Raw genomic sequence first — 12457 nt, 5'->3', positions numbered from 1 at the left:
CCCGATCCTTGTTTGGTGGCGGTCGCGTGGGCCAGTGACGGTGGTGAGGCATCCGGACACCGTGGAGGTGGTACGTCACCGTGTCAGCGAGGAGGACGAGCACGTCCGTCGCTACATGGTTGCATTGGAGGGCAGATTCGACAATACCTGGCAGGTTCTTCAGGGATCTCACTGGAGCTATGATCATGTGATGGTTCCTTATCTTTGGGTGTCCACCGCTCGCGTCGATACCCGTCGGGCGCTACGGTTCTAGTTGTATTAGTGATAATATTCGACGATGTACGGACACCAAGAGATGATGTACTTTTGCTTATAATTATTGAATACATGCTAATTTGAATACTATATTTTATTTTATGATTTGATTTTGCTTATTTTATGATTTGGTTTTGCTTATTGAATGCTCATATTGGATAAGTTTTCTTCATTCCCGTCTGCTAGACAATTTGATATAATAATGCATTCGGGAATGAAAGGAGGAGCTACGTACATCGATCATCGATAGTCAACCCGTGATTAATAATAATGATCTAGTTTAATATTTGAATTATGAACGTAGGCCGGAAATGTCGTACTCATCGGACGACGAAAACCGCCTGGGGGAGTGCGACTGGTGCCACGACGACCGAGATATCTGCGACAGGTTCATTGTGCTGGACGAAGATCGTCGCTTCAGCATTAAGCTCGAGGAGACCTTCGATGTTCATACGGTACGCAACCGACGATAAAAGTTTTTTTTCGTAATTACTCATGACTTCAACTATTTTAATCATGACAATATTTTTCATCTTTTCCAATTCGACTAGCTTATCCTATGCTTTGCAAAACGCTATGTCTTGGAGAGGATGGGTTTTGAAGACCATGAAAGTTTCGAAACCAAAAAAATTATCCTAAGTACCCATCATGGTGTGGATTTTCAAGTAAAGTTGTACAATGCTCAGAGTGTAACCCATTTTGGTTGCAAAAATTGGGAAGCACTTTGCAAGATGTATGATTTTGATGAGAGTATGCTTGTTACCATGGATCTTGGTGATCCTACAATCGAGCAAGAGAGACCTACGATTTTCATCCTTGTGGATACACCTCCAATTCTTCCCCCATGTGAGCTTAACATAGTTATTAAGTAATTTATATTGTTTATTTCAAAATAGTTGACAACTTATTCTCCATTGACAGCTTATTTTCATTCTTCAAAGAATGTGCGGAAGATGGTAGACAGAACCTACTACACTGAAGGCTCCGAACTAACTTATTAGGAGAAAAATCATCTGGTCGCATTTTGTACTGATCTTGAGAATTACAATGTCTACAATCGAACTCCTCAACATTATGGTCAATACGTGTCACTAGTGCACATGTTGAACTACGGTAACTACCATGGAGATACCCTGGTAAGATTTTTGTACTATTACAACATCCGTGCATCTTTTTGCACATTTCTAAAACTAGTACATCATATCATTGCTAACTACGAAGTTATTACTATGTTTTTCAACAGATAATCCCGAATGATTGTGTGCCTCATCTGATGTATACACACGGTAGCCTTCATGTTTTGAACATACAACCAGGTCATCCTACGAATCTCAATTGTCCATACCGGGTTTCTAAAATAAGTGGAGACCTGAGAATCAAAGAATGGAAAAAATGTATGGACAGTCGTAAGGAGCTTCTTGGAAGCAACATTAAGCGAAGGGCAAAAATTGAAGACAGGATGATCGCCATTCTTCATAATGGAGAGTCAGGGTCTATATTGTTTTATACTATTTTACCTTAAGGGTGTTTAGGTCCTACCTGATACTGATGATCATGTGTTAAGAACAATTATGTAGGGTTGGGTTCGATGACTATGAGGATGATGATCGTATGACTTATTATTAATAACGAGTAGAAGTTGTATGATGATGCATGATTAGTAGGACGAGTACTTGTTATTCTATATGCTGATGTATGCGAGCATGCACGAGTTATTATATCAGCGGGTAAAATGAACATATATAGCAGCAGCGTTGGTAAACAAGGACGAAAATATAAGAGAGGACACTTCTCTATTAGCTAACTAATATAAACCTAAACATAACCCCAAAACCCCTAAAGCAGTCAATTTCCAAAAAAAAACATGGACTTTTGGTCCCGGTTGGTGTCACCAACCGGTACCAAAGGCCCCCTGACTGGGCTCGGCGCACAGAGCCACGTGGAGGCACATTAGTCCCGGTTCTAGTTTGAAACGGGACTAATGGGTGGAGGTATTAGTAACGGCCCATTAGTCCCGGTTCATGAACCGGGACTAAAGGCCCTCACGAACCGGAACTATTAGGTGTTACACTACACATCAAGAACCGCATCGCATCGCACGAACCAGAGTTTGGCGCTTTTCTTGGGTTGGGAAGGGAAGGGAAGTAGGGAACACACCTGGATTGCCCACGGGCGGCTGGACCATCGCCATCGACTGATAGGATCCCCCGTACCCCAGAGTCGCCGCCGGTTGAGAGAATCCCCCGTGCCCGAGATCTGCAAGAAACCAGCAAGGTTTAGTCTGACACATGTTATCGAATGCCATCACTCGCGCGCACCGGCTGCAACAGAGAGAATTACACGACAGGAAACAAGAAATCCAACCCCGGCCGGCGTCAGGGAAGAAGCAAGAACCGCACGGCACGGACCAGATCACCAGACAGAAAGAGTTTTGGAAATTTTCTTGGGTTCGGAGGATGGGAACACACCTGGATTGCCCACGGGTGGCTGGACCATCGGCGTCGACTGATAGAATCCCCCGTACCCGGCCCCGCCTCCGCCTCCACCCAACTGGGAGTTGCCGTTCTGGCCGCTCGGCGCGTGGATGCCCAAGGGCGCACTGCAACAGAATTACACAACACAAGCCAAGAAAAGAAATCCAACTCCGGCGTCAGTGAAGAACCAAGAACCGCACGGACCAGAGAGAGAATTTGGCGCTTTTCTTGGGAGGGGAGCGGAGGGAAGGGAACACACCTTGACTGCCCAGAGTCGGCTGGGGCATCGCCGCCGGTGGCCTCGAATGCAACTCAGAGAATCCCCCGTGCCCGTGAGCTGCAACAAACCAAGGTTTAATCTGACAGATGTTAGAATCCAAGAAGCGCTGAATTCCATCACTCCCACCGGCTGCAGCCGGGAGAATTACGCAACAGAAACCAAGAAATCCAACTCCGGCCGGCGTCAATGAGGAACCGGAGAGAAAGAGTTTTGCGCTTTTCTTGGGTTGGGAGGGAGGGAACACACCAAACTGAGAGAATCCCTGACCCGCCCCTGACCCGCCCCCGCCGCCACCTCCAGCGAACTGTGGGTTGGCGATCTGGTTCTGGCCGCCGAAGGGCGCACTCCCACGGGCTGCAACCGCAATTACACAACGGAAACCAAGAAATCCAACTCCGGCGTCAGTCAAGAACCAAGAAGCGCACGGACAATCAGAGAGATAGAATTGCCATTTTCTTGGGAGGGGAGAGAACGCACCTTGATTGCTCAGCGGCTGCTGGACCGTCGTCGGTGTCGTTAGCCTCCCTTGCGACTGAGAGAGCCCCGACCCGCCCCCGCCACCGGGAGATGCAAGAAACGAAGGTCCTGAAGTCGGCGACGAAGTAGCGGCAGTGTCGTCGACGGCTTTCCCCTTCCCCTTGTCCGCCATCTCGCCTCTCGGTCGAACAGCTTCGCAAGAACCGCGAGCGCACCCAGGAAGGAAGGAGAGAGGGAGAGGGCGGATGGAAGGAAGCTACGTCTGAGAAAGGATGGGAGAGGAGGAAGGCGAGGCGAGGCGAGGGAGGCTAGCTATATAGACGACGACGGACAGAGCGCCCGCTGCAACCCATCGATTTCAGGCGGTTGGTCGTCGGTTGGTTTTGGAGGGAACTACACGGGCGGGAGGAAGGAAGAGCCTCAGAAACGGGCCTATAACGCAATTCTTAGAGCCCAACTAACGGCTCAAATCATCAATAACCGGGGGCCAGGCCCATGCTATCCAGTTTTATCATTTTCTTTCTTTCTTGAAATATCATTTTCTACAAATTAAGTTTCATCCAGTTTTATCAGTTTTACCCAGTTTCACCTAAAAAATATCATTTTCTTTCTTGGAATTCTAGATGAACTATTCTGTTATTTTCTACAAAATTAAGTACAAGTGTTCCATTCCTAAAAAAAACAGTTTTCAATTGAAAATAAATGGCACTGGATTTTTTATCTATTTGTCAGACTGCTCAAAAAATGAAACTATCAATAAAAGGTTTACCATGAACGCGTTTGTATAGCCTGCATGGCTGTGGCATCGGACGACCGGCCCTTGTTCTCTGGCTGGTTGTGCCGGGACTCCTCGCTCGACCGGGCAGTTATTATAGGATTAATCCAGGTTAATGGCCTCTCGTGAATTGCATTAGAGCAACTCCAACGGGTGACCTATTTCGTCTGCCGCCGTTCGTTTAGGTCAGCACGGATAAAAGTGGAGGCCCAACGTGCCGACCCAAACCCAAAACGCGTCCGCTTCGCGTCCGCGCCGACGCATTTGCGGCCCAAATTTGCGCCCCAAATGCGTCGGCGCGAACGAAAACGGACGCCACGCGTCCCTTCTCGATGTCCGCCGCGGCCCCATCTGGCGATCGCCCAACTACCCGCCCCCTCGCTGGTCAGCTTAATTTATGACCACGGGCCCACGCGTCAGTGACGGCGGTCGTCCTTTTTTAAGCCGACCGTGTGGCGGGGCCGTCCTCATCCGGTTCCCGTCCCCATCTAGGCCACGCTCGCTCCCCCGTCGCCGGCAAGCAAACCCTAGCCACCCCAGCCACCCCAGCCGCCCAAATGGGGCTCTTCTCCGGCAGCAGCAGCAAGTCGAAGGGCAAGGCCCCCGTCGTCCCCTTCCCCGCGAAGTTCACCCCGCCTCTGCCTGCGCCGGCTCGCCGGCAGAGGCAGCGGGTGAACGTGCCCGTGCATCAGGCGGAGTGGCATTGGCGCCACCGTGTGCCGCTGCCATACCCCGACGGGACACTGTCGCACGACTGGCGTCTGGATCCGGAAAGGATCCCAGTGCCAGCGGCGCCGTGGTCGGCTAGGGCGCACGCGGAGGAGGTGCGTCGCCGGCGGGAGCTCCTGATGCCGGAGCAGCGCGGCGACGAGGCCTACGCCTATGACTCGCCCAACTGGGCGCGCTGGTTCTCCTTCGAGAACGAGGAGGCGAGGTGGCGCGGCGTGCGCGAGGTCGACCACAGCGTGCCGCCACCGCCGCTCATCGTCAAGGAGGAAGACCAGGCGGCAGAGGATGCCTACCAGGCGGCCCTTGCGGCCGTCTACTGAAAGAGGGAGGAGGACGAGCGGCGCAGGGCGGAGGCAGCAGAAGAAGAAGAAGGTCGGTATGAGGCGTCCATGGCACAGGCCATGGCCCTCTCCGCGGTCGGCGACTGCGTGGTGCCGCCGGTGGCCCCGCCGTCCCCTCCCCGCCGCCTCGCCAAAGCCGAACCGCAGCCGGAGCCCATCGAGTGCTACTCAGTGCGCGAGTGGGTGAGGGCGCCGCCGGTCTGGATGCAGGCCACGCCGGAGCAAGAGGCGGCGTACCTCGAGCACTGGCGGTAGATCCGGGTGGCCGAGGAGTGTCGCAAGGGCGAGTACCTCGAGATGCTCGAGCGCGACGCCGAGGCTGAGCGGTTCGAGGCCGAGGAGGATGCACGCCAGGCCGCAGCACTGCCAGCACCGGCACAGCCGGCGCCCGACATGGCCGCGCTCTAGAACATGGCGTTCAACTGGGCCGGTCTGGAGCTGACGCTCATCGACCTCACTGACCCCGAGGATGACGACGACGACGCCTAGGGTAGCGCGTCGACGCCTAGTTTTTAGTTTGTTTTTATTTTTCTTAAATGCTAATGTGGACGCGTGGATCCCGCCGGCCTTTGTGGCCGGCTTTTAATGTTTAATTAATTTAGTTTTTATGTTAAATATGCATGCATTCAGTTTTTTTTCGTCGTCGAAATGGATCCCGTCAGCGTTGGGCGCATGCGTCGACCCAAACGCAGAAGCGGACACTCGTGTCCGCCTGGCCGACCCAAACGAACAAAAAGCAGACAAAATCGCCGTCCGTTTAGGTCGGCCCGTTGGAGTTGCTCTTAGTGCACTCTGAAATGTATGTCATTAGTAATATGACATGAGAAAATATTTTGCAAAAAATTGGTGGTTTAGCACTGGTTTAAAAAACAGATATTAGGTCATGTTATATCGCCAAACTCCATGAGCATTAGCCTTTTGAATCCTCTTGGAAACAAATTAGGGGTGGCATGAGCATCCTCAAGCTTGTATCTCTTGCTCTCCTGCACTTTTACTCTTGATATCAATGGTTCCCCTAGATAGAAAAAAATTCATCAAAAAAAACCTAGGGCCTTTGGTTTGGAGGATTCTAACTCGAGAATAAGGAAAACACATAAACATGATAGGGATGCATGCACAAAATAGATAATTGATGAACTTGGGTGTTAAGTTCACATAGATTGGAAAAATATAAGAATCCTACTAAACATAGACAAAATAGTCAAATCAATGTCAACTGCATGAAATCGTATAGTTAGAATGTTATTATGCCACTAAGCATCTTGGTCTCGTTCTTTGTGTATAGGAATTTGAAAAAGAGATTCAAGTGGATGTTAGAATTCCTACTTTTTTTTCTTTGAAACTAAGATCAAAGGAAAATTCCTCTATTTTTCATTAGCACCATTTCTTTGAACTGAAGGCAAGAATAGTGCCAAAGATTATTTCTAGGATTTCCTCCGCTTTTCCTTTGAACCAAAGAAGCCTTTAAATGGGACCATGAGTTCGTTTAGTACATAAATAATCCTAATTAAGAGCTCTACTTTATGTATATAAATCATGTCAACATTGTATATCATTACACACAGTAAATGAAATAAGCATATACTATCTTGATTAAGGAGAAACCCAGAAACTATGAAAACATATGGGTATAAGACAAGCTGCACAAGGATGCGTCAAAACATGTTGTTATTAATAGAACCTCCATAGCTCAAAAAAATACGAAACGATTAAAAATAATATAAATATTATTTTCTGTTCTGTGATTTTTTCATGATTTGATCATGCTCAAATACAGGTGGGTTTCTTTCGCAATAACAATAAAATTGGAGCTTCGGAACAACACGCAAATCCTTTGTAAACTAGCAATGATAAAGGAAATTTTTGACACTTTATTAAAAGGAAAACATTAAAAAGACTACATTAGCATAGCAATAAACGATAATTCTTGGGTGCCTCCCACAAGCACTTACATTAATGCCTTTAAGGTGGGCATTTATTAAATGAAGTTTTTCAAGTTTTTTCTTCTCCGCATCCTATGGAGTTTACTTCTTCTAGATCTAGGTCCTCAAATCTTACTCATCTTGCTTTTCATAATGGAGGTGCACATTCTCAATCGTAGAAGAAACAATTTTATCCCTACATCTTGTAGAAAGTTTAACATAGTATTTTCTAAACAAAATATTGAACTATTGAACTTATAGGTTTTTTCATAATTAAGTTATACATGACCATGTCGTGCACAAGAATATTCTTTAAATTTTCCAATAATAAGAAAGGGGAGCCCCTTAACAAAGGAAAAAAATAGTTGATTCCTTTTAATAAAAAAATATAATCCCAAGGTTGTGAACTTTGGAAAAGAAGTGTGTTAAGTGTCTTGGGTAGGAGAAGAGATGCCTAATTTGACTTCATGTCCAAAATAAGGTAGGCCAAATTAATCAAGTTAAATCCGAAGGAAGGTTATCAAAATAACCTAGGGAAAATCCAAAAATTGAAAATTGGTGTGTTACAGTGCAGGGGGGGGGGTCTTTTGGCATGAACAATGTTCTTTCTGAGTTGTTGACTTTGATATAGTGTACAATTAATGCTTTGGAGTACGAGACCAATCTGAGATGCATTGTCCTCCCCGTAGTCGGAGAAGAACAATGCTACAGGGTTTGTAGGGTTGTTACGGAATGACTTAATGTGGCAGTGTTTGATTGGATGTTAGTTGGGGATGGAGCCCATGTTGGGGAACGCTGCAGAAAATAAAAAAATTGTACGCTTCGCCAAGATCAATCTATGGAGTCATCTAGCAACGAGAGAGAGGGGTGCATCTACATACCATTGTCGATCGCGCGCGGAAGCGTTCAAGAGAACGGGGTTGAGGGAGTCGTACTCGTCGTGATCCAAATCACCGGAGATCCTAGCGCCGAACGGACGGCACCTCCGCGTTCAACACACGTACGGCTGGGAAGACGTCTCCTCCTTGATCCATCAAGGGGAAGGAGAGGTTGATGAAGATCCAGCAGCACGACGGCGTGGTGGTGGATGCAGCAGTGATCACGGCAGGGCTTCGCCAAGCTTCTGCGAGAGGGAGAGGTGTTGCAGGGGAGAGGGAGGCACCAGAGACTTGGGGTGCGACTGCCCTCCCTCCCCCCTCTTTATACAGGCCCCCTGGGAGGGGGCTCCTGCCCTAGGAGATGGGATCTCCAAGGGGGGTGGCGGCCAAGGGGGTGGCTTGCCCCCCAAGGCAAGTGGAGGCGCCCCCACCCTTAGGGTTTCCAACCCTAGGCGCAGGGGGCCCAAGGGGGGGGGCGCACCAGCCCACCAGGGGCTGGTTCCCCTCCCACTTCAGCCCATGGGGCCCTCCGGGATAGGTGGCCCCACCCGGTGGACCCCCTGGACCCTTCCGGTTGTCCCGGTACAATACCGGTGACCCCCGAAACTTTCCCGATGGCCGAAACTGCACTTCCTATATATAATTCTTCACCTCCAGACCATTCCGGAACTCCTCGTGACGTCCGAGATCTCATCCGGGACTCCGAACAACTTTCGGGTTACTGCATACTAATATCTCTTCAACCCTAGCGTCACCGAACCTTAAGTGTGTAGACCCTACGGGTTCGGGAGATATGTAGACATGACCGAGACGCCTCTCCGGTCAATAACCAACAACGGGATCTGGATACCCATGTGAAGGAAATATGCCCTAGAGGCAATAATAAAGTTATTATTTATTTCCTCATATCATGATAAATGTTTATTATTCATGCTAGAATTGTATTAACCGAAAACATGATACATGTGTGAATACATAGACAAACATATAGTCACTAGTATGCCTCTACTTGACTAGATCATTAATCAAAGATGGTTATGTTTCCTAACCATTGACATGTGTTGTCATTTGATTAATGGGATCACATCATTAGGAGAATGAGGTGATTGACATGACCCATCCCGTTAGCTTAGCACTTGATCGTTTAGTATTCTGCTATTGCTTCCTTCATGACTTATACATGTTCCCGTAACTATGAGAATTGTGTAACTCCCGTTTACCGGAGGAACACTTTGGGTACTACCAAACGTCACAACGTAACTGGGTGATTATAAAGGAGTACTACAGGTGTCTCCGAAGGTACATGTTGAGTTAGCATAATTCGAGATTAGGTTTTGTCACTCCGATTGTCGGAGAGGTATCTCTGGGGCCTCTCGGCAATGCTCATCACCTAAGCCTTGCAAGCATGTAACTAATGAGTTATTTATAAGATGAAGTATTACAGAACGAGTAAAGAGACTTGTCGATAACGAGATTGAACTAGGTATTGGATACCGACGATCGAATCTCGGACAAGTAACATACCGATGACAAAGGGAACAACGTATGTTGTTATGCGGTTTGACCGATAAAGATCTTCGTAGAATATGTAGGAACCAATATGGGCATCCAGGTCCCGCTATTGGTTATTGACCAGAGATGTGTCTCAGTCATGTCTACATCGTTCTCGAACCGTAGGGTCCGCACGCTTAAGGTTTCGATGACAGTTATATTATGAGTTTATGTATTTTGATGTACCGAAGGTTGTTCGGAGTCCCAGATATGATTACGGACATGACGAGGAGTTTCGAAATGGTCGAGACATAAAGATTGATATATTGGACGGATATATTTGGACACCGGAAAGGTTCCGGAGAAGTTTGGAGCCCCGGAAGGTTACCGGAACCCCCCGGGAGGTATATGGGCCTTATTGGGCCCATGTAGGAGGAAGAGAGAAGGAGCAAGGGAAGGGGGCGCGCCCCCCCAAGCCCAATCCGAATTGGGGAAGGGGGCCGGCCCCCCCTTTCCTTTCTCCTTCCCCCTCTTCCTATTACTACTACTAGTACTACTTCCTAATACTAGTACTCTTTCCTTCCCCCTCCAAATAAGATAAGGAAAAGAGAGGGAAACCTACTTGGAGTAGGTTTCCCCCTCCTCATGGCGCGCCCCCCCTAGGGCCGGCCACCTCCTCCCTCCCTCCTTTATATACGGGGGTAGGGGGGCACCCTAGAACACACAAGTTGATCATTGATCGTTCCTTAGCCGTGTGTGGTGCCCCCCTCCACGATATTACACCTCGGTCATATTGTAGCGGTGCTTAGGCGAAGCCCTGCAACAGGAGAACATCAAGATCGTCACCACGCCGTCGTGCTGACAGAACTCCCCCTCGGCGCCTCTGCTGGATTGAAGATCGAGGGTGCGTCATCGAGCTGTACGCGTGTCAAGAACTTGGAGGTGCCGGAGTAACGGTACTTGGATCGGTTGAACCGGAGGACGTACGACTACTTCCTCTACGTTGCGTCAACGCTTCCGCTTCGATCTACGAGGGTACGTAGACAACACTCTCCCCTCGTTGCTATATCATCACCATGATCTTGCGTGTGCGTAGGAAAATTTTGAAATTACTACGTTCCCCAACAGTGGCATCCGAGCCTAGGTTTTATGTGTTGATGTTATATGCACGAGTAGAACACAAGTAAGTTGTGGACGATATAAGTCATACTGCCTACCAGCATGTCATACTTTGGTTCAGCGGTATTGTGAGATGAAGCAGCCGGGACCGACATTACGCGTACGCTTACGCGAGACTGGTTTCACCGTTACGAGCACTCGTGCTTAAAGGTGGCTGGCGGGTGTCTGTCTCTCTCACTTTAGTTGAACCGAGTGTGGCTACGCCCGGTCCTTGTGAAGGTTAAAACGGAGTCTATTTGACAAACTATCATTGTGGTTTTGATGCGTAGGTGAGATTGGTTCTTGCTTAAGCCCGTAGCAGCCACGTAAAATTTGCAACAACAAAGTAGAGGACGTCTAACTTGTTTTTGCAGGGCATGTTGTGATGTGATATGGCCAAGACATGATGCTATATTTTATTGTATGAGATGATCATGTTTTGTAACCGAAGTTATCGGCAACTGGCAGGAGCCATATGGTTGTCGCTTTATTGTATGAAATGCAAACGCCCTGTAATTGCTTTACTTTATCACTAAGCGGTAGCGATAGTCGTAGAAGCAATAGATGGCGTAACGACAACGATGCTACGATGGATATCAAGGTGTCACGCCGGTGACGATGGTGATCACGACGGTGCTTTGAAGATGGAGATCACAAGCACAAGATGATGATGGCCATATCATATCACTTATATTGATTGCATGTGATGTTTATCCTTTATGCATCTTATCTTGCTTTGATTGACGGTAGCATTTTAAGATGATCTCTCACTAATTATCAAGAAGTGTTCTCCCTGAGTATGCACCGTTGCGAAAGTTCTTCGTGCTGAGACACCATGTGATGATCGGGTGTGATAGGCTCTACGTTCAAATACAACGGGTGCAAAACAGTTGCACACGCGGAATACTCAGGTTATACTTGACGAGCCTAGCATATACAGATATGGCCTCGGAACACGGGGACCGAAAGGTCGAGCGTGAATCATATAGTAGATATGATCAACATAGAGATGTTCACCATTGAAACTACTCCATCTCATGTGATGATCGAACATGGTTTAGTTGATTTGGATCACGTAATCACTTAGATGACTAGAGAGATGTCTGTCTAAGTGGGAGTTCTTTAGTAATATGATTAATTGAACTTAAATTTATCATGAACTTAGTACCTGATAGTATTTTGCTTGTCTATGTTTGTTTGTAGATAGATGGCTCGTGCTATTGTTCCGTTGAATTTTAATGCGTTCCTTGAGAAAGTGTCAGGACCCCGACTCGATGTCACATCGATCTAGCCGGTAACACCTCATATCACTTTGCGGCCTCACGCACGGTATCCCCACGGGTGTCGCCTTACCTTTGCCCGGGACCGTTTGCGCCTTTTGGCTCACGTATATGATAGTGTCGCTAGCATCCATATGATAAGGAGCCCGGGCTGACATGACTAGTCGTAAACCCAAAGTGGCACAGACTTACAGGGACAGGCATCCATGACCCAGCTTCGAACGTGTCGGTCATCAGCAAGTGGGTCCGGGCTGTAGCACTGGGCTAGCAGGACTCCGGTAAACCGGGCTGTAGCGGGCTAACAGGACTCCGGTACTCAATGCGTGACATTTCCCCGAAGGGACAGACACAGGAACGAAGAAGGACACATGCCGGCCAGCCTAAGTGTTCCAGAGCA

The sequence above is a fragment of the Triticum aestivum genome, chromosome 5B (assembly GCF_018294505.1).
Source record: "Triticum aestivum cultivar Chinese Spring chromosome 5B, IWGSC CS RefSeq v2.1, whole genome shotgun sequence".
Lineage (NCBI taxonomy): Eukaryota > Viridiplantae > Streptophyta > Magnoliopsida > Poales > Poaceae > Triticum > Triticum aestivum.
Note: the sequence above shows the minus strand (reverse complement) of the source record.